Genomic DNA, 24136 nt, shown 5'->3' on the forward strand with positions numbered 1-24136 from the left:
ACTGTTTTTAACATCAATCACTTAGCTACATGAAGAATCAATTTACCTCATAATTTGAGAATTAATGTCCTGAAAGTGATGCTAATTGCCTCATGTTGCCACTTCATTTTGCTGATGTCCAGTTGAAGTGTTGAATTTAAGAGAGTCTTTGACTACATATGACTCAAAGATAACACTACCAATGGTGATTTTATTTTAATTGGTGCGCTAGTAGAGTTGATGAGAACAAAGACTATCTCTCCCATACTGAATGCTTATCCACAGTGCTTGGTGCTTTTTTGTTTCTTCTTCTTAATGTCACAATTACCTGATCCAAGGTAGTCATCCTACATTTAATTGTGCATGCCAGGTTTAGCTGTTTCCTTTGTTATCCATTCTCTTCACATGAGCCACCTAGGGAAAGAATGAAGTAGTGGGATAATAATTGCTTCAGAGCTGATGGTCAGGTTGAATTCCAAAATCTTATTGTCTGTGACCTCTCTTCCCACTTGATATTAAATAGTATCCATAAGTGATGTGGGGAAACTGGTCTAAAATTGGATACTATGCCCAGGTGTCATAAACAAAGAGAAATTTGGACCCTAAAATTGTGCTATTTAGTTTCTCTTTGGTTTAAACTTGGTGCTACTTTGACATCAAACACCATTTTCATGCCTCCCAACAGACAAATTAACCCTTTTGATTGAGTAGTCCACTTCTTTTTTCCTCATCTCAAATAATCAGTGCAGGCATTTAATAAAGAGTTTTTACTGATCAATTGATAATCACATTAAATAGAACTTAAAGATGCCATTTACTAGCACCACAGGCTAAAGAGTAGAATATCACTCCCTTGAAAGTTATTTTTATTTCCACCATTTTGCTTCTAAGATCAGTTCAAGGCAACATCAGAAGTGATACAGTAATAATGTGCTTTAACAGGAATGGAATTTACTGACAACATTCTGGTAGGGCTGTGTGTCTGACAAAAAAAAATAAATAAAAATCCAAGAAATAGGGTTGTGGACTGATACATAATTTTGGTTTTCTGGCATTAAATTGTTTGTATATGTTTTGTCAATTCTTAAAAAATTTAAATAATTTTCCCATCTCATGTATGTGCTTCCAGAACATATCAACATTTAGAAGCCCCTGCGTGAGCAATTCATTAACTTATGATCCTAACCTTTGAAATTGAAAGTTTCCCAAATTCACATTCCAGCTTCCAAATTATTTTTTATGATGAACATTGCTGTGTAAAGTATACTGAACAAAAGGGGACTAAATGTAGCCTAAGTCACTTTGTTTGTTGAATTTTGTATTAGCTATTAGGTAAAGGATTATGTATCATTAGATGTGAGTTTCACAATAGAAACAGTTAAAGGATCACAAATTGTAATCCCGTGGCTTTTTTAGAAAATCATTTGAATGTCTTTTTATGTGTTTCACTAGAATAAAGGAGTTCAGATAACTGAGTGACAAAGACTTTCAATAGTGTCAATGACAATTAATTTTCCAGAAGATTGGGTTGGATTCTGAAAGCAACTTCTTGCTCTCCTGCTGCATCCTCAAGTGTGGTGTGTAATAATAATAATACTTGCTAAGCACTTATTTGCCAAGCACCTTTCTAAACACTAGTGTAGACACCAGTTAATCAGGTTGGACATAGTCCCTGTCCCCCATATGGCTCACACTCTCCCCATAATACAGATGAGGTAACTTGGGACCAGACAAGTAAAGTGACTTGCCCAAGGTAACACAGCAGACATGTGGTGGAGCCTGGATTAAAACCATCTGAGTCCCAGGCCCCTCTGAACCCCAGGCCTGTGCTCTGGTACATACCCATGTTGCTTCTTATAGCATATACCTTGTTTTAAGTTATTGTTTTTATTTGCCTATGTCTGTCCACTCCCTACCTCTTGCTTAGTACAGTATTTTGAACTGAGCAGGCAATGAAGTCTCAAGATCAAGGCTCAGCTATTATTCTCAAAGAAGATTCCCAACATCATTATCATCATCAGTGCAGGCATTTAATAAAGAGCTTTTATTGATCAATTGATAATCACATTAAATAGAACTAAGATGCCAATTACTAGCACCACTGCCTAAAGAGTATCACTCCCTTGAAAGTTATTTTTATTTTCACAATTTTACTTCTAAGAGAAGTTCAAGCTAACATCAGGAGTGATACAGATTTTTCCTTTGCTTTCTAAACACTTTAGTTCATTAGGATCAGGAAATACATTTAATGTTCAAGAAGTTCGTTGTAGGCAAGGAATATCTGTTACACTGTACTCTCTCAAGCACTTAGTACAGTGCTCTGCACACAGTAAGAACTCATATGATTGACTGACATGCTAAGATAAAATGCAAATAAAACTCAAAGAGATACAGTTTCTTCCCCCTATGAATTTGTTAAGCCCTGATTATGTGCCAGGCACTGTGCTAAATGCTGGGATAGATACAAACTAATCAGATTGGATGCAGTCCATCTCCCTTCAGATGCTGTTGAGATACATCATCTATACAAGGCAAATTGCCAGTTTTATTCCACTGGTTTAATCTTAATTCCCATTTTTTCAGTAGTCAACTTCACGGCAAGTACAAATAACTACAGTCAAAAGGTACATATGCAATCCTTCATTTGAATTATGAAAAACTGAAGTGTGCATACACATCCTTAAAAATCCCCCTCAATATCAGCTTTCTGGTGTTATCTTATTACTATAAACTTTGATCAGTTAAGTGTAGCCACATATTTGGCTTTATTACATTAACTGTTTGGCATCATTTCAGGTTTGAAGAAAACACAACCTCAAACATTTCTCCTTTACATTCCTCCCTTTCAAACGCCTACCTGAAGTGGGAGAGGTTAATGATGCTTACTCTTCAGATCTAAAATGAGGGTCCCATGACAAAGCATGGGGAGGAGGAATGGGGAGTTTGGCAAAATTAGTTGTCAACACTGTGGAAGAGCTTAACAAATCCCAGAAATTAAAAGAAAATGAGAAATCTGAGAAACCAAGTAGGTGGTTCTACAAGCACTTCTTTATCAGATAGTTGTAACCCTCTATTTGATGAGCCAGTAGTTTTTGAAATGGCTCCCTTAGCTATACTTAAAAGCTAGCCACCCCCAGGACAGAATCATTTAACTCTTAAAAGTCACAGCATGGTTCTATGTTGAATTTTAAGGACCTCAGAGTAATTTTTATGTTCAACTTGGGAGGGTATTTAATAGGGTCCATGTATCTATTAACAAATCTGAAAACTTCCTCCAAAGCAGAGTACTACAGCAGAGAATGAGGGATGATAGACTTTTGCATGTTTATACTTGAATAGCTATGCTTCTGAAATAAGTGCATTTTAATTTTAAAGCAGAGATGCTACCAAAAGCCATCTTTTTCACATTTTAAACTGACAGAACAATGGGACAATAGAATTTATGTTTGGTGGAATTGTTGGAAAGTTTGTTTTTTTTTTTTAAGGTGGTTACTGGATAGTTTGTTATGCTTTCATTTCCCAATTGTAATTCTATGGAAATAAATTAAGTTCAGATCTTCTTGTGCACATCATTTATTAAAATGCAATGGCTCTGGAGTCTGAAGAACTGCTCAGGTTTTGGCAGAATCAGCCAGAATTCTGCAAAATGGCACCCAAATGATGTCAATCCTTTTACGTTTCTTGCTAGCCTAACAAGATAATCTGAAGTCGTTGAGCACTTGCTCATTTACAGTGGCTACATTTACATAGAGTTGGTACTGTTTTTCCAGGATATTTGAGTATTGACAAGGTAGAAAGCATATGGGAACCTCTGTAGTAGATGACAACAACCATTTAAAGTGCTATGTGCATGATTTGATGCTGATGAATGAATACTGCAAGCACAGTATTTATTAAAAAAGCTGTCTTTCTCTTCAGAAAGTGAAAACATCATATGTTTTAAGGTAAAGGGTAAAAAACATTTTGTTAAGTTGATAAGGGGTAAGATGATAATAGAATCCTGGCCCAGTGATTTAGAATTCCACAGCACATGACAATTCTTGATGAATATTTTTTGAAATGTAAAATGTGGATTGAAATTTAGCAAAACTGAAAGGATTTAATATTTACAAGGCATACTGATCATTATGTGCTCTACTTCGGGTCCCTTAACATCTTGATGTCTGTTTCTGCTTTTGAAATTGAGGGAAATTTGTCAATTCTCCTTAGATAATTTATGAATTCAAAATAATAAGTAAAATGCTCTGAAATTAACAGATAATTACATAGAAGAGCAGGCATATTTTTAGCCAGTTCCATTTACTTTTTGCATTACTGGAGTGGACACACCAGCCTTTCAAATGAAACAATGGCTATGCAATAACTAAGTAGCTTGGAAAGGAGGAAATTAGCAATAATGGGCAACCCCTCAGGATTATGAGTTGACTGTCCTAGGTGTTAATTCTATACTATTAAAATTAAATAGCACTTCCTGTATCACAAGCCCATAACCTTGGCATTGTCCTTTACTCTCTCATTCAATGGACATATTTCAATACATCATCACATCCTGTTGGGCCCACCTCCACAACATCGCTGAAATAAGCTCCTTCCTCTCCATCCAAACTGCTACCACATTAATACAATCATTCATCCTAACCTGCCTGGATTACTGCATTAGCCTCCTTGCTGATCTTCCAGCCTTTTGTCTCTCCCCCTCCAGCACATACTTTACTCAGATGCCAGGATCATTTTTCTATAAAAACATTCAGGATATGTCACCCTACTTAAAAAAAAAAAAAGCCAACCAAAAAAAAAAAAAACCTCCAGTGGATGACCTTGCCCCCTCCTATCTCACCTCACTTCTCTTCTACAACCCAGCCCATACTCTTCGCCCCTCTGATGCTAACCTTCCCACTTAACTGTAAACTCGTTGTGGGCAGGGAATGTGACTGCATTGTTGTACTCTCCCAAGTTACAGTGCTCTGCTCACAGTAAGCACTCAATAAAAATGATTGAAAGAATGAAAGGGAAGAACACAGAGTGTTAGAATAAGGCCAAGATGCAATTTCCATTTCTATTTAATTGCATAATCAAGGCAAATAACCTGCTGTAAACTTCATCTCCACCTGGGAAAGTGAATTTTTAATTTCAGGTGGGCTTTGAAACTGGAACAGCTATGGTTTATTTGAAGAAGGGCATTACAGAAAGAAGGGCTTAAGAAGTGAGAACAAGGTACAGTGAGAAAGTTAGCTTTACATTATATTAAAGAGGGGAAAGCAGCGGATCCCCGTTAGTTGACTCATAACAAAAGGAAGCCACAGTTCTCAATTTTATTATCACTCTTCTGGAAAGCTGATATGATCTCATCAATTGATGATGTGTTCAATCAGGTCCATACAAAAACAGGTAAATATTTAAATTTAAAACTTAAAACTGAAGCATATTCTAAATGGAAAACTCATTTACTATTAAATGAAATTTGAGAAAGGCAAATCATTGTTTCAATAAATTGATTCCAGCACCTTGAGGTCTTTGAAAAGCCTTTAATCTGAGTTACCAGTAATGCCATTGCATCATAGAAAACTGATGGACAAAACCAAAATAGGTAATGACAGCAGCACAGATGTTCAATAACTACTACTGATAAAAAATGCCACCTGAAGCACATGCACGAAATGTGAAACCTGCAAAATAAAGCTGTTTAACAATGGAATACTTCTGTAACTGGGTACAACAGATTTCTAATTTTGCAAAATCTGAAAGTCATTGTGGAAGTAAATAAATAAATGTGGGCACAGAGATAACTGCTTATTTTAATATCCTTGTAATATTAAAAAAGTCCCAGAATTAGTTGGTAAAAACCACAAACACTTTAAATTGATATTTCAATGCATCATTAGCCATTTCATTGAAATGTTGGTATTATTAAAGACATATTCAAAATTAAACAGTCAACACAATTCTACTTTAAATTGAGGAAACTAGTGATAATTCTCCCAGTCTTACTGAATGGTTCTCACTATGTAGACCCTTCATATCTCCTTTTCAGCAACTTCAATATATGGCACTCATATTCTATTCCCATTCATCTTCAAAACTTCAAGCAGGCCAACTGGAAACACAGTAAGATCTGCTGCTAAGAGAGCACACAGAGGTATTATGTTTCCTTGGTCAGGTTCTCAGTGATTTTTACAGTGGCTGTGAGTTCTCCACTTTCTCCAGGGAAGCAGTGTGGCCCAGTGGAAAAAGCCCAGACCTGGGAGTTTGAGAACATGGGTTCTAATCCCAGTTCCACCACTTGCCTGCTATATATGGCAAGTCACTTCTCTGGGCCTCAGTTTCCTCAACTGTAAAATGGAGATTCAATACCTATTCTCCCGCCTACTTAAGCTGTGAGCCCCATGGTACAGGGACTCTGTTCTGATATCTACTCCCACTCTTAGAACAGTACTTGACATAAAATAAATGCCTAAACGCCATTAAAATAAAAGCACAAACTAGATGAGGGCATAGCCAGGTCTGCTGCTGAGAGGATAAACAGGGGTAGGGTGTTCTATGGCCACCTTCTTTAACCACAACAAACCTACCATCGCAAGCTGTGTTGTTCAGGCTTCTGTGCAAGTATGATTAAAGTGCACAGCCTACTTACAGTGGAAAGCCTCCTAGTCAAACTCAGAAAAATTCAAAATTACTAGAGAGTCCAGAATATCAGTTGCTAACAAGGCAGCAATGAATCATTGATTGAATGCTTACTGGTTTCAGAGCATTGTACTGAGTGCCTGGAAGAGTATTATAAAATACAGTTAGGTATGTTCCCTGATCACTAGGAGCTTACAGTTTAGAGGGGGAGACATACTTTGAAATAAATTATAGATAAGTACTTAAGTGTTGTAGAGCTGAGGGTGAGGTGAATAAAGGGAACAAATGCAAGTGCCAACACAGAAAGGTAATGGAGTAGGTTGAAATGAGGGCTTAGTTGGGGAAGGCCTCCTGAAGATGGGATTTTATTAATCCCATAGGCAAGGGACATGGACAAGGTATCGTCGACGAGGTAGACACCATCTAGTTACAGTGAGTAGGTTGGCATTAAAGGAGCAAAGTGTGTGAGCTGGATGGCAGTAGGAAATCAGTGAGATAAGATAGGAGAGGTCAAGGTGATTAAATGTTTTAAGGAGTTTGATGCAGAGGTGAATGGATAGGTGCTGGAGTTTCTTGAGGAGTGGGGAAATGGACTGATTTTTTTTTTTTAAAAAAGAAGAAAGTGTAGTAATTTAAATGAAGAAAAACTGGTGGATTTTAGTGATGTTGTGAAGATAGACTGACTGCAGCCTTGCTCAGCAATATCTCCTCAGCCCTACTGCCTTCTGTATCACCCTGACTTGTTCCCTCCCCCATCCCAGCCCCACAGCACTTATGTACATATCTGTAATTTATTTATATTATTTTCTGTCTCCACTAGACTACAAGCTCGTTGTGGTCAGGAAATACATCTGTTTGTTATATTGTACTCTCCCAAGCTCTTAGTACAGTGCTTTGCACACAGTAAGCACTCAAATGTGAATGACTGACTACTCCGGAGCAGAGTGCTCACCCTGAATGGGGAAGTTTGCTTTTCTGGCCATATTAAAAGGGAGAAAAGAAGCTGGTCCACATCGCCAACTGCAATACACACCAGTTGACTCATAACAAAAAGGAAGCAGCCTCCACAGTCCTCAACTTTACTGTCATTGTTTTGGAAAGCTGATGCGATCCCATCAATTTTGAACAAACTTGTCAGTATTCAATCAAGTGAGCTAACAATAAGAAAGGGAGAGCCATTTTTTGCACACAATGTGGTCATAATAATGGTATTTGTTAAGTGATTGCTCCACTTAGTACAGTTAAACACTGTACTAAATGCTTGGGTAGCTAAAAGATAATCAGGAGTTCACATGGAGTTCACAATCTAAGTAAGAGGGAGAAGAGGTATTGTATCCCATTTTGCATATGAAGGAACTGAGGCCCAGAAAAGTTAAGTGACTTATCCAAGGTCACACACAGAGATGAACAGTGGAGCTGTGACTAGAACCCAGGCCCTCTGATTCCCCAGACCATGCTGTTTCCACTAGGCCATGCTGTTTCTCCATCAGAACTTGGCAGAACAGCACTGTGGATCCCACCATGACCTCTCCCCCACCCCCCACCTCTCCCTCTCTCTCTCTCTCCCTCTCCTGGGTGAATTTCACTATCAGTGGCATCTTCTTTCAATATAAAGAGCCACTACATATATTCCAAGTTGAAAAAAAACAACTTCTTAGTCAATACCTGAGAGAGCTGGGGAGCTTGTGACTTGTCAGGGAACTGAAAAACTTTAAAATCTTTATGACCCCAAAGTGGATGCAAAGACATGATTCATTAATCTCCATATTTGCCAATTAAAAAGACTTATTAAAATTTGGTGTTTTATGCCCTGAAACCTAAATTATGCTAGAGCCAAAAAAAAAAAAAAAACCCCTACTACAGTCTTACAGTGACTATAAAAAGCAGTCATAATATATTATGCTTAAAATTGGCATATTTTCAAATACAGAGAATTCAAAAACTGCTCTTCAAAAAAAAAAAACCCCTTCAATTTGAGGAGCTCATTTCTACTTATTTTTATCACTAGGCCAGACTCAAGAGAACAATTCAATACATCAACAATACATGATTAAAATTTGGCTTTAAATCCAAAGCTGTCATTCATTCATTTATTGATTTTGTGTGTAAAGCACTGTACTAAGTGCTTGGAAGAGTCCAATACAACACCACAGTCCTTGCCCATAAGGAGCTCACAGTCAAAGGAAAAGAAATCTTTCCAAGTATATAGTTGGCCAATTATGTTTGCGCCTCAGGTTAATTGCAAGGGTACATGCAAGCATATGATCAATCACATTTTCAGTTGCCTTGACTCAGTCTAGTAGGACACTAAAGACATATTGCAAAAGGTAGAACTCTCCCCAATTGACAAAAGTATTGTTCTGTAAGTTTTTTCCTACATTTAGACAGTGATGAACTGTAATTCAACTATGGACTATAATTCTCTTGTGGTCAGGGATCATGCCTACCAACTAAAATGTTGTACTCTCTCAAGCTCTTACTACAATGCTCTGCACACAGTAAGCACTCAAATACCACTGATTGATTGAATTACATAAAGAAAAGTTTCAAGGCATCATCCCAAACCTTCCAACTGAAAGCACCTTTTTGAAGACATGGGGGATGTCATTAAAAGAAAACTGTAGCTATTAGTGTCTCTCGGGTGCAAGAACTAATTAGATATTGTCTAATTATTGTAATTACTATCACTCCCTTTCTATGTTGAGGATGAATATCTCTCGGGTGTTAAATGAAGACGACATTTCAACAGTTGAATTCTTTTAAATTGTCAGACTTAAAACTTCCGTAGATTAAACTACATTTATGTGATAAAATACATCTCTCTCTCTCTCTCTCTCTCTCTCTCTCTCTCTCTCACACACACACACAGTGTCAAAATGTTTTTGCTTTAGAACAATATCTTTCAAGCTATTGATGGCTGATATGAACAAAGAATGAGGCTTGCCCTGAGATTTCAGAACACAGGACCTGCCCAGAAGAACTGACTTTTAGTGCTTGATTATCAGTGGTATTCACTGAGTTTTACTGTATGTAGTGCACTCTACTAATTACTTGAGTATAGAACAGAATTATCAGATATGCTCCCTGCATAGAGGAGTCTATCTGCATATCTTTCTCCCCTAGTCAAGAGGGGCAGAAAAACATTAATTCAAATGAATATGTAATTTTATATATAATTTTTAAATGCATACATAATATACAAATATCAAACAACCAAGGGTTACAGACAGAAGTGCATAGAAGATGATGTACTTGTACTCTCTCATCCCTGCCTTTCACATCCCCTCTGGGGCATGGAATGCAAACAGCAGGAAGGCATGAAAAGATAAGCACAATGTGAAGCGTATTTGTGGTCTTCCCCAGGTTAGCCAGTCCCTCCTGATTGCCAGAAGAAGATTAATATTTCTATGTATTTGTACCTGCTGTCTAAAAAGTGGTCACCTTATATGGAGGTTCCAAAGACTAAGTTGTCAGGAGTTAGATCGCAAACCTTTTCCAGGAAGGCTTGTAGACAAACTCAAGAGCCAGCAGGCTTCCTATTTATGTAGCAGCATGGTAGAGTGGAAGGAGCAGGGTTTAGAAGTCACAAAGACATGAAGTCAGTCTTAGAAGACCAAGCTGCTGTGTGACCCTGGGCAAGACACTTCAGTTTTCTGTGCCTCACTTCCCTCATCTGCAAAATAGGAATTCAATATCTGTTCTCCCTCTACCTTAGGCTTGAGCCCCATTTGGAACAGGGACTGTGCCTGATCTGACTGTTACATCTATCCCAGGAATTTGCATGTAGTAAGTTATTAAGTAATAATGATAAGAAGATAAGAATGGTATTTAAGTGCTTAGTACGGGCCAGGCTTTATACCAAGCAGTGGAGTGGATATTTGGATTGGACCAAGTTCCTCTCCCATATGGGGTTCAGTCTCAATTCCCATTTTAAAGATGAGGAAACTGAGGCACAGAGAAATGACTTGCCCAAGATCACACAGCAGGCAAGTGGTGAAGCTGAGATTAGAATCCAGGTCCTTCCGACTCCCAGCCCATGCTCTGTCCATTAGGCCATACCACCTCTCAACTACCAAATCATCATCATCATGGATGGGAATCCCACAATACATGCAACTTTTCTTCCCACTGACCCACAGTCAGCAAAGCAAATGATGATGCAAAATAGAGTTTTCCAATCATTTATCAGTTGTCAAAATAGCTCTGGGTAAATGGAACCCTTGCTGAGGACTGCCTTAGTCTGAATTTGTCCTTGGGCTCAAAAGAAATTGTTGGTAACCTTGGCCTTTTTAAAAATCTACAGAACTAAATAATGGGTAACAAAGGACTAAGGGAAATCAATAATGAAGAAAAAACTTCATTTAACACTCACTTAAAGGATTTTTTAAAAAAGCAAGAGATTATTATTATTAGCTCACTGGTCATTTATCTCCTCACTCAATTTAGAACGGGACTGATGAACCTAAGGGAATTTGGTCTCTTCCCCTGCCCGCACCCTTTAAAAAGGTCATATTGTCTATTCATAAACTTTTATATCTATATGTTTCTATATATTCTCAGAAAGGTTTTATGCATACTTGTGAATGAGGCAGCAAAAACCAAAGCAAAACCAGCATTCTCTTCTGCATTGTTTGAATTCAGGGTTGGATACTTGTGCTACTAATGGATGTCACATGCTAGGCCTTACCTCTGTTTTCAAGCCTGCTCCTTGGTATCCTGAGGACAACAATACTTCTGATCGCTGCCTTCAAGTTTGTACAGTGATGTGGTCTCCCACCAGCCAATTATTGTCATATGGTTTGAGGCTGTGCTTCACCATGAATTTGTGTGTTTAATTACACCCTCCTGGCTTGTGAGTGCCTCTTTCAGTTTGCAATACAGCATTTACTTGGGTATCATGCTGTCATTCATTCTCCTCACATACCAATGATATTGTATTCTCCCAAGTGCTTAGTACACTACTGTGCACACAGTAAAGGCTCAATAAACACTATTGAATGAATGGTACTTAACAGCAATTACTGTGTGCAGACTATTGTACTGTACTTTCTCACTTGTTAGATATTATCCTTCTAAGTCTACAGGGGGAGACAGACATTGCAATACAGGTAGGGGAAATTATCAGTAGAGTATAAGGATATATACATATGTGCTATGGGACCGGGGTATCAAAGTAATATCTTGCCCAGTGCTGTTTCATTATTACTAAAGTGGCTTAATGCAAAGTATCCTTACAAATTAACAACAACAACAACAAAAAAGGGCCACAGTTATTAACAAAGACCTCCTGTCAGGCATGTGATTAACGAGTCCAGAGTTAATTGTTGCACAACATGGAAGGAGGAATCAGGATCTGTTAAAATCACCACCCCATTTTAATGCACAATGGTCAAAATACTAAAATGTTCTCCAAATCATTTGAAACCTTTTCATCAGTTTAGTAGTCTGTTTACCCCATGGAAGAAATACATTATTCAAAAGTATAAGGAAGTTTTCACTAAGATATCTGAAATCATAATGAACCTCTAGTCACCTGGAAACCCCAAAGCTCCCTTCCTTTTCAAATAAATGATGAGAGATTATTTCAACTCTTTAGAAATGTTGGAATTCAATTTTGTTGTTTTAAAAAAATCAATACAACCTTGTACCTGTGAATGTTTTTTTCCTCTAGTTTATAAAACCAATTTGCATTGCCTTGAATAATTAAGCAATTTTAACATGCTTTCTAAGCACATTTGAAATGTCTTTTGCAAAAAAAGTTTGCTGCATTAGCAGCAGCAAGGTTACATGATAATTCTCACCAGAGTCAGACTGTTCTTGCTAATAAAGAATAACTGTTATAATAAAATTATATGATCCATTCATATTACACCAGAAAGCTTTCTGAACCAGTGTCTCAACCAGAGTCAAGAGAATGGTGACATCGAAAGGGAGATGTATTCAAAACTTTTGTTTTAATGGAGAGATGGCTGACATTCATACAGGCTTTGGGGAGTGAAAATTGCAATGGGATTATCATGAACTGAGAAAATATGAGAAATGTAATTTTATACTGTTTGCTACACTTGTAATGGGTAAACCAGTGGTATCATGAACATTGATATCCTGAGTTCAAATACTGTGGCACAAACAGAGGAACCAATAAGGTTTGAATAAATGAATATATCTGGCATCCTAAGCAACATCACAAGTAACAAGTACCAAATATGTGCAGAACATTATATCAATTTACAATTAGGAATGTACAGTAGATGAAAAAAACACCCTTTCCTTCCCTTTTGGAGAAGTAAATCTGCTTTCTTGGCTTTAAAACTACCACCTCTATACAGGTTACCCCCAAGTCTCCCTCTCCAGCCTGAGATCTCTCCTCTTCTCCATTTTCACCTGGATACCTCCAACTGGGTATAACCATTGCAGAATCTAGTTATAAACTGTACAGACTAGTGTGCGACTTCTGCTTTTATCTGGAAAATGAGATAAATTAGAGCTCTTCAGGATTACTTAAAAAAAAAAAAACACAACTATGCCTTATAGGTAAAGGAATATATATTAGTCTTATGTTAAGATATATTTGAAAAGTGTGGAATAAAACGGTCAGGATCAAAAAGATAGGCCTCATTAAAAAAACTGTATGATTAATCTGCCTCAGGTTAAGGGATGATCATCATCAGAAAAGAGACTAGCAGGTATCAAGAATTTAGCTTTCTTCCAGAAGATGCTATATTATTAGGGAGTAGCTCCATGAGTAATCAATTTGCAATATGGTTTACTAAAAAGGAGTGATAAAGCTGGAAGATAAAGTGCTGTACACTCTCCCTGTGATTTCTTTTCCACATACTTCCATTTCCTTCTAAATTTAGGAATTTATCCCCTCTAGGATAAAGACATGGGCTCATAACAATTCTTACAATTTTCCACTTATTTTTCAAGAGATGAATTTTAAGGTGAATTCAATTAATTGAATTTACTAGCATGCTTTTTGACTCTTGGCAAGAAAAAAAAAATCCAAATATATTTCCAGATTTTATGACAACAGATCTCAAAGGAATACTTGGAATCAAAATGACATATTGTTTACATCTTTTAAAAAATATATAGCTTTAGATCTTTGAAATGTTATCAATATAGTTTGATACTTAGCTTGTGAACTATTTTCAAAACATGTTGCCATACCCGGAGTATCACTAAAAGGAGAGTAATAAATCAAACTGCTTTAAAAGTAAGCATCTTCATTTGAAAACAATGATTTTAAAGTTGTAAAATGTCTATTCAACTATTTCTCTTTTTCATGTCTGTTGGGTTTTTGTTTAACTTTGGATAAGACCTCATAGAAGCACTTACAAGGCACAGTCTAAATGAAGAAAAAAAGTGAACAAACTGTAGAATAGAAATACCATGGGTCTTATCTAAGCTAAAACAAAATCCCAACCCAAAGGAAAATAGTTAAGGTGACATTTTACATCTTTCAAAATCATTGGTTTTAAACATGGACTATTTTCCAAAGAAGTATCAATTTATTCATAGTCATCCCATTCTTTATTGTGTAGGTGTTCAATAAATACTTGAGAAATGCTGCTGCTCCTGCTGGTCAAAGAAAACCAGGAAGTGACTATTAGGAAGGAATTGGATATAATATCGTAAATACATAGAGGAGTTAGGACATGGACATAGATTTCTGTTGAGAGAAAAATCTCAGGAAACATTCAATTATCAATAACCACATAACAGACAGTATTTCCTCATTCACAGCCATGGACTAACATATTGGTTAAAAATATGACTTCTGATAGGAAATCCAATATTTTAGTGTTTCATTACTACTCAAATTTTCCAACAATCACAATACTGACTAGCACTAAAATATGTACTATAATAATCATAATTAAGCTTACCAATGCAAGAAAAAAACTACTTCATCAGGCAGAGCAGTCTGCAGGCAGCAATTCAGAGAGCATGCTTTTGAACAAAGACTTTGTTTACAGCATCAGGAAGGCAGAAGGAAGGCTCTATATAAGGCAAACACATTGTTAGAACTAACGAAAGGTGGTGTAGAAAATAGATGGCAATAGTGTTGATTTGAAGACATTTGCATTGGTTTACTACTTCTCATGGGGGTTAGTCTGGGATGACTGAACACCAATAATGATGTTAGAAGAGACTGGAGTCAAAAGAGTGAAGAGATCATGAACAGAAGCAGAGATTCAGATGACAAACTGTCAAAAATGGAATTATCTCCAGTGGAATATTTGGGAAGGCAGTTGAAATAACTTTGTAAACCAATCCACTGAGATAGAGTGCATATAAGACACTAGATATCAAGGACAAGAAAATGAAAGAAATCATTCTCATCCTTTAAATAAGGGATAAAGTTAGATTATTTGAAAAAAAATTTTGACTGGAACAGGGTTTGTGGGTAAGAAGTGACAAATTAGACGAGCACTAGTTATACTAATCAACAGAATTGTGACCAGCTAAGAATTAACACCTGAATGGGCTACAAGAAAATGAATAAAATAATAAAGATATATTTTATGCTACTGAATATGGGTAAAATGAGAAAAACAGGGAGGAAAAAGATGTCTCAAGAAAGTCAGAGTGAAAATACATTAAAGATATGGCTTAGTGGAAAGATCATGGGCTTGGGAGTCAGAGGACATGGGTTCTAATCCTGACTCTGCCACTTTTCTGCTGTGTGACCTTGGGGAAGTCACAACTTTTCTGTGTCTCAGTTACCTCATCTGTAAAATGGTGTTAAAGTATGAGCCCCACGTGGGACAACATGGTTACCCTGTATCCACCCCAGTGCTTAAAACAGTAGTTGGAACCTAAGTGCTTAACAAATACCATATTTATTATTGGAAACTGTTCATTAAAGCATTAAAGGAACATGTTAATCTAGAAGCTGTGCAGTCTTGATCAAATTAACTTCTGTGCCTCAGTTTCCTCATTTGTAAAATGGAGAACCTGTTACCCATTCCCCTTAGACTGAAAATCCCAAGTGAAGCAGGGACTATCCCTGATTTAATTTTATTTTTTTACCTATCCCAGTACTTAGCACATACATGCTAAATACCACAATTATTTTTAGTCCTCAAGAGAGATAGGTCTACACTGAAAAAAAAATAAAGTGAGAAAGCAGCAGAGAGAGACAGTGATAGCAGGACTTCAGGCATGTAGAGCATCATTTGCTTACTAGGACAAAGCCATCCAATTAAACTGCAAGTTTCTCCTATAGTTTCTCCACTATGCTATAAGCTCCTTGTAGGCAGGGATCATGTCTACAAACTCCATTTTATTGTACTCTCCCAAGCAATGTACTCTAAGTGCTCAGATACTGATTAAATAATTCCCCAATATTTGGGCCTGTATAGGCACAGTCCCTTACATTATCCCATAATGGCCCCCTTCCTGCTCCAAAATAAGTGTCAGAGAGGGATGGTGGAAAGAAAACATTTTAATAGATATTCTTGTTCACCTGAGTGACCTACTTATAATTCATTCCTGGGCATTACCTATTCTAGTTTACATAAATCTAGGATTTTATGCTTTAATATTTAATGAATGCATTTTCTATTATTGTAACTCATACACTTTAACTCCTGGGGAGAAAAAAAACCACCAAAAACTTCACACACCATTAATCCTTATTTGCCTGGCTTCACCTCACTTTCTTAAAAACAAAAGAAAAACCATACACAACCAAAGAGACATAGCTACAAATTACAAATTCCAGCAAGTGATATTATAACATGTAGATTAAAACTGGGACTGCATAAAACATCTGCAGGTCTAGAAAATCAACTGTGGTAATGACTGATGTTTGTCTTCAAATCCGAAATAAAAGAAACCATTTGCTAGGCTTCCGTGCAATGTAGTAGTAGTAATATTGAGTGCCCACTTGGTACAAAGACACTGCAAAGCAGCTGGGATATACAAAATGAGGAAGTGAACCGATTCCCTCCCACAAAGAACTTATATTCTAATAGGGGACATGATATGAAAATATTTATAAACAAAATATAATTTTTTTTACAGTATTTGTTAAACACTTACCATGTGCCAGCCACTATATTATGTACTAGGGTTCATACAAGCTCATCAGGTTCACCCTAGTGCTTACTTTGTGTCAAGCACTACTCTAACAGATATAAGTTAACTAGGCTTGATACAAGTTAACTAGGTCAGACAGTCCCTGGGCTCACAGAGAGAGGGGGATTTAATCTCCATTTTACAGATGAGGTAACAGGCATAGGCATTAAATGACGTGTCCAAGGTCATGCAGCAGACAAGTGGGGAAGCGGCCTGGTCTTTGAGAAAGACCATGCATCTGATATTACAAAGGACTTGGCTTCTAATCCCAGATCCACCTCTCACCTGCTGGGTGACTGGCCAAGTCACTTAATTTCTCTAGGTCTCAGGTTTCCTCATTTATCAAATGAAGATTCAGCATCTATTCCCCTTCCTACTTAGACCAGGAGGCCCAAGGGGGACAGCGAATGTGTGTGGCCTTATCTTGTATCTATTCCAGTGCTTAGTATAGAGTTTGGCACATACCACATTGACTCTTATTCCTCCTAAATCACAGAATTTGTAAGTTGGTAATAATGATATTTATTAAACACTGTGTGCAGAGTACTCTAGTAAGTATAGGGGATAATTATCCATGGACACTTCTTTGAGGGGCTCACAATCTATAAAATTATTTTTGTCTGCCTTTTTGCTCTTACATTCAATTATAAAGTGCTGGAGTGAATTGAGGTCTTATTTGCTTCTCCTCTAAAGGGCTTACTACTCAGTAAACATTCAAATATCATTGATCACAAGAACTATTGTGGAAACCAACTCTAACCATTCTTACTCATTTTGTTTTCAACCTCCACTTTGCACTAATCTACCTTGTTTTCCTAAATCATGCTTCAGCCACACACTATCAATTAGGAAAATTGGAGACACTTGCTGCTGGCTTTCATGCTGGATTCTGTTTTTGGGGTGAAGGAACACCATGCCCACCATGGACTACAACTAGTTACCTCTTCTACTTTTCGGTGATGAGGTTGAGCCTGCTTTTAGGGCAACAGATTTGGTCTGTCCTCACCCATACAGATCTGTATTAAATACTGCAATTTAAAAAAAAATCCTTGCACTGTGTTGCTGCACCTTGATTCTTTTGTTGGACTGGACACTGATGCAGATTATTCAGCTAATGATCCTTGAATCCTTAGCATTATTCAGGCAATTTGTCTGAATTGTCCATAAAATTCCTTCAAACCATTGCTTTGCTTGAACTTATAAAAAGGACTAAAAAAAAATATAGATTTTTGTTGTTTTCTCTGGTGACAAAAAAAAATATTCTTCCCACTGAAACTAACTCCCAGCTAGAACAGAGTCACCATCTGTTTACTGCAGGAAATCCAGGAACAATATCCTAACAGCATATCAACACAAGGAGTCTAGGCTAGTATACAGTACTAAAGAAAACAAGAGACCAGGATTTTTTTTTTGTGGGGGTGGCCTTTAAAGGCCAGACTTTGCTATTACTGACAGCTTGAACAGAGTCTGCACACAACTTCCTAAATGAAGGCATCCTACAATAACAGTGATCACTTGAAGACTTTTAGTTGGCAGAAGGAATATATTTTATAGCCAGAGGTGGCCCTGCAGATGTATTGGTGATTTCTGTTCAATTCCCTGCAAGGGCAAAGTCTTAACCCATCTGATAGATGCTAAATTGTCACAGGTTCTTATTCATAAAAAAAAATATCAGAAAACTTGGAACAATGGGCTTGACTTTATCTGGAAGCTTAAAATGAATGGGAGTAATTCTTGAATCTTTATAGCTTGATTCAATAAAAAGTAGGGTTATGTATGCATAACTCATTTTTCCATAAAAACTTTCAACTAAAATTGGGTTTCATGCTGGGTGCAATGTGTTTGTTAGAAGGAACACAACATGTCATGCACAGATCAGAATGCTGATGTGGTTCAAACAGGCAGACAGTTCACAGACTGCCTGAGAAAGGAGACATTATTTATTTTTCCATTTGGGGAAAGCCTGCTCTCATGGATTGTGCATTACTATCTGATTGCAGGCCATGCACATGTTAGACCAAATGGAAATTTGGAAATAGACATTATTTGTTGATGAGCAATCACTTTCCTCTTCTCTACTGATCATTTTATATAAGAGCTAGAACTGGTTCAGGGTGGATTTTGAATTACCTGCAGCACAAATTGTAACTAAGGAAATGAGAAACATCACAAAATGATGTGATTCATCAAATATGGCTACTGACAGTCAAAATGTTCCTCCTTATAATGCAACCAAAGTCTGTCTTTTGGGCTAATTTCATCTTAATTCTCAATAGACATGGAGAACATTTGCTCAGTGCCTGTGTAAATATCTGAAGGCATTTAAGGCGCCTCTTTCCTAGGTTAATGATCCCAATGCCTTTAACAATTTTTTCATAGAAATATTTTTCATTCTTTAAGTCCTTTGGACCCTCTCTAGCCTCTTTCCATGGTATTCTTAGAGTATTGCAGCTATAATTTAGGAGCTCCCCAAGGGAGAAGGTAGAAAGGGGAGTAAAGGTGGGAAAGGGAATTAAAAGAAAAATGAAAGAGGAAAAAAAAAGGAGGGTGTAGAGGAGCATGGAGAGAGCAGTGTGGGGGGACAGAAAAAGAGGGAGACACACAAAGGAGAGGCACAGGTGAGTAAATAAGGGAGCAAATCCAATAAAATACAAGGTTTGTGGCTCAATAAGGTTCTGAACAACTTTCTTTAAGCACATTCCATGAGTTAAAAGCACTGCTTTATTGGCTGTGCAAGGATTGCTTTGTCACATTGGTTCCCAGAAAGGTTCTGATTGGTGGACATATTCTCAAGACTATAAGATCCTTTTAGGCAAGAAACATGTCTACCAACTCTGTTGATAGCACTTTATAGTGCTCTGCATACAGTAAGCACACAATATATACAATTGACTGATCTTCCAATTCTGTCTGTTGAGGCACTGTTCATGTGGCACCTAATCAGACTATTTTGTATTAAATTTCCCAAATGACAGGATGGCCACCCAGAAAGCTGCATTTTCTTCAGGGAGCCCTATATTAACCTCACCTTCCCAGAGAGGATGGGATTCATCCAAAGGAATCCCAAGCCAAGTCACTTCAGCAGCTACTCTCTCTAGACTCAATAAATACTATTGAATGAATGAATAGACTGTAAGCTCTTGGTGGCATGGAAATGTGTCTGCTTGTTGTTGTATTGTTCTCTCCCAAACGTTTACAATGCTCTGCACACAGTAAACACTCAATAAATTTACACTTGAATGAATGAATGAATACTCTTCCTCTCAAGGCCTGGTGCTCCCTAGAGCTGGGACTTTACACAAACTGAGGGTCTTGGAGTTCAGTGCTGAGGCTCCTGACAAGGGTTACTAGGTTTCACATCCACCTGGGCTCAGGGTACCATGGCCTGATTATCCTCTCCACCAGCAGGCAGACCTGGAGGCTCTCTCTGACCCTGCCATGATGAGTCCCACCATATCAAGGGAAACTGTGTCAGCCAGGAATAGGCATGAGTACAAACCATTGTCATTCTACTAGGTAAATGCTACTGCAACCCAATCTGCAAACTTTACTCCTCTAACACCAACCTACTCACTATGCCTCAAGCTCATTTAACCCACCACCAACCCCTTGCCCACATCCTCCCTCTGGCCTGGAACGCCCTCCAGCTTCATATCTGACAGAACACCCTCGCTCACCTCCTAAAAGCCATATCTCTTCCCAAAAGGCAAACAATCATTTATTGAGCACTTATTACAGTGCTCTGCATGCAGTAAGTGCTTGAGAGAGTACACCTAAAACAGTTGATAGACATTCCCTGCCACAGTTAGCTTTAAGTCTAGAGGGGAAGACAGACATTAATAGGAATAAATTACAGATATGTATATATATGTTGTGGGGCTGAAGTAGGGGTGAATAGAAGTTACAAATCCAAATGCAAAGGTGACACAGAAGGGAGTGCAAGAAGAAATGAGGGCATAATCAGCGAAGAGGTCTTGAAGGAGATATGCCTTCAATAAGGCTTTGAAAGTATGGAAAATGATCATTTGTCAGATATGAAGAGGGAAGACGTTCTAGGCCAAATACAGAACATAGGAAGAGACAAGATTGAAATGTATTGAATAGGTTAGCATTAGAAAAGTGAAGTGTATGGGCAGGGTTGAAGTAGAGCAGTGAGGTAAGGTAGGAGAGGGGCAAAGTGATTGAGTGTTTTAAAACCTATAATAAGTGTATTTGATGTGGAAGTGGATGGGCAGTGAGTGAGGTGGGGAAAACATGGACTGAATGTTTTTATAGAAAATGATCAAAGCAGCATAAGGAAGTGTGAACTGGAGTAGGGAGACCCAGGAGGCAGGGAGGTCAAAGGGAAGTGATGCAGTAATCAAGGCAGGATAAGTGCTTGGATAGGATAAGGGCTAGCAGTTTGGATGTAGAGGAAAGGGCAGGTTTTAGTGATGCCATTTAAGTAGAACCAACACGATTTGGTGAACTGAATATGTGGGTCAAATGAGAGAGAAGAGTCAAGAATAGCACAAGGTTTATGGGCTTGAGAGACAGGGAGGGTGAAGGTATCATCTACAGTGATGGGAAATTCAAGGGAAGGACAGGGTTTGGGTGAGAAGATAAGGAGTTCTGTTTTGCACATGTTAAGTTTGAGGTGATGGCAGGACATCCAAGTTGAGATATCCTCAAGGCAGGAGGAAATATAAGCCTGCAGAAGAATAAAGACCAGGGCTGGAGATGTAGGTTTGGAAATCATCTGCATAGGGATGGTAGTCAAAGCCATAGGAGCAAGTGCATTTCTCCAAGGAAGTAGATGTCAATGGAGAACAGAAGGGGACCCAGAAATGAGCCTTGAGGGACACCCACAGTTAGGGGGTGGGTGGCTGTGGAGGAGTTTGTGAAAAAGACTGAGAATGAATACCTAGAGAGACAGAAGGAGAACCAGGAGAGGAGTGTCAGTGAAGCATAGGTTGGATAATCTTTCCAGGAGAAGTACGTGGTCATCAGTGTCAAAGGCAGATGAAAGGTAAAAGAGGTTTAAGATGGAATAGAGGTCATTAGATTTAGCAATAAAGACTTGGCTAAGCCTTTTATTTCCCCTTTCTGCACTTCTCTGTCTACCCCTTTAACACTTTGATACTCACTTCAGCCCCATAGCACATAAGTACATAGTGTTGTCCTTTATTTCAGATGTATTTTATGTTAATAACTGTCTTCCCCATAGACTCTAAGGTCTTTGTAAGTAGGAAACATGTCTACCACTTCTAGTGTACTGTACTCTAAGCAATTAGTACAGTGCACAAAATACTCAAATAGCATTGATTGATCATTTCTAATGCTTGGCTGCATGGTATGTTCTCATTTCAGCACTCTGAGAAAATCTTAAGCCTGTTCCAAATCAATCTTGGGTCATTCAGCACTATTAATAATAGGGGTGTCTGTTAAGCCCGTAATATGGATTTCAAGCACTGGGATAGGAACAATACAATCAGATCAGACCATAGTCCTTGTCCCACATGGGGTTTACAGTCTAAGGGGGAGTAAAAAAGGATATTTAATCTCCATTTTGCAGATGAGGAAACAGAGGAATACTAGAGTTAAACGCCTTGCTCAAGGTCACACAGGCAAGTAATTCCTGGAGAAGAGCTAGTCCTAAAAAGTTTTGTATGGTCGGCATTTGCCACTGCTTTACAGATGGAAGCTTACTGGGATAGTCAGCCTACTGTTAACCAGAATCCTCCTCTCCTCCCTCCACCCCCACCTCAACCACCCAAACACCATGCTGTTTCTATGGCAACAGTCATAATTTTATCCTTACTGTCAAAGAGGATCAGAGGATTGAGACATTTGCCTGGGTCTTTAGGGAAATAATCCAGGGAGCAGTCAGTTAATTGTCTCAAGCTTTTGCTTTGCCTCTACAGAACTATATTTTTACATTCACTGGGGATTCTGGCTGCTATGTTGTTAACCCCTTTTTGATCTTTTAAAATATTCTGACTTGAACTAGCAGTTTCTGCTGGGCAATGGGGTAACTACAGCATTTAAAAATGGAAGATGAAGCATACAGATTTTTCTTTCTTATTTTTCAGTTTAAATTATGATAGGCAGAGGCTACATTACATTAACAATCAATGACCTCAAGTCAAGTAGTCACGAAATCTCCTTTCACACAGAAAGAGTCTCTACCTTAATTAGAGGTTTAGAAGAAATACTTGGTCTGTGATCAAAGTTTTGCAAATCCAGATCATTTAGGGGAGAAAAGTCAGGCTTTCAACACAGTGCAAACCGTATCCAGACCAAGAAAATGCTGATGTAAATATGAAACATGTTGACTTAAAACTGAAGTGTATAAGGTACTTCCAGGTATTTGCAACAAAGCCTTATTCTCAGTGGAAATATGACTAGGTATAATTTTATTGTTAATGTTTATTATGGATCTGGGTTCTAATCCCTGCTCTGCCACTTGTCTGTTGAGTGACCTTGGGCAAATCACTTCACTTCCTTAATCTGCAAAATGGGGATCCAGTACCTATTCTTCCTCCTAACTAGACTGAGCACCCTATGCAGGCAGGGACCATCCAACTTGCTAAACTTGTATCTACCCCAGCAATTAGAACAATGCTTGACACATTAAGTGCTGAACGAAAATTCATCACCATGTAATTTTAGCTATAGCTTTCAGAGAGCAAGAAATAGTGGAGCCAGATGATAGCAAACTCTGAAAGTGCTAACAGACCTTGACTAAGACATGTTCAGCCAGGATGGCAGGAGAGGATCCTGTGGGTCATGTTGGGAACACTGTGGCACCAGGAAGGGTGAAGAGGCAGAAAAACATCACTTTATCATCCTGCTGTTTCTGCTTCTGCTTCTTGGCCCTCTTCTGTTCTCCATTTACACTCACTCCCTCAGTGAACTCATTCGCTCTCACGGCTTTGACTACCATCTCTACGCAGATGACACGCAGATCTACATCTCCGCCCCTGTCCTCTCCCCCTCCCTTCAGGCTCGCATCTCCTCCTGCCTCCGGGACGTCTCCACCTGGATGTCGGCCCGCCACCTAAAACTCAACATGAGCAAGACTGAGCTCCTCATCTTCCCTCCCAAACCCAGTCCTCTCCCAGACTTCTCTATCACCGTCGATGGCACGACCATCCTTCCCGTCTCTCAGGCCCGCAATTTCGGTGTCATCCTTGACTCGTCTCTCTCGTTCACCCCACACATCCTATCTGTTACCAAGACCTGCCGGTTTCACCTCTACAGTATCGCCAAGATCCGCCCTTTCCTCTCCACCCAAACGGCTACCTTACTGTTACAGGGTCTCGTTATATCCCGGCTAGACTACTGTGTCAGCCTTCTCTCTGACCTCCCTTCCTCCTCTCTCGCCCCGCTCCAGTCTATTCTTCACTCCGCTGCCCGGCTCATCTTCCTGCAGAAACCATCTGGGCATGTCACTCCCCTTCTTAAA

At 38.5% G+C, this 24136-nt stretch overlaps 1 long non-coding RNA gene across 2 annotated transcripts in view; it reads right to left on the reverse strand.

Moving 5' to 3' along the window:
* Positions 1–211: 211 nt before the first annotated feature.
* LOC114814750 overlaps positions 212–24136 on the reverse strand; it is a 62357-nt gene continuing 38432 nt past the window's right edge. Inside the window, exons 4-5 of one of the 2 annotated variants that reach the window (XR_003762501.2) lie at positions 14493–14606; positions 212–393 (exon numbers count right to left, since the gene is read on the reverse strand). This is a non-coding gene — a long non-coding RNA (uncharacterized LOC114814750). Of the gene's footprint in view, positions 394–12543; positions 13065–14492; positions 14607–24136 lie in introns of those variants that run through there. The other variant, XR_003762502.2, reaches the window with a different exon arrangement.

This window comes from Ornithorhynchus anatinus, chromosome 10 (assembly GCF_004115215.2).
Source record: "Ornithorhynchus anatinus isolate Pmale09 chromosome 10, mOrnAna1.pri.v4, whole genome shotgun sequence".
Taxonomy (NCBI): Eukaryota; Metazoa; Chordata; class Mammalia; order Monotremata; family Ornithorhynchidae; genus Ornithorhynchus; species Ornithorhynchus anatinus.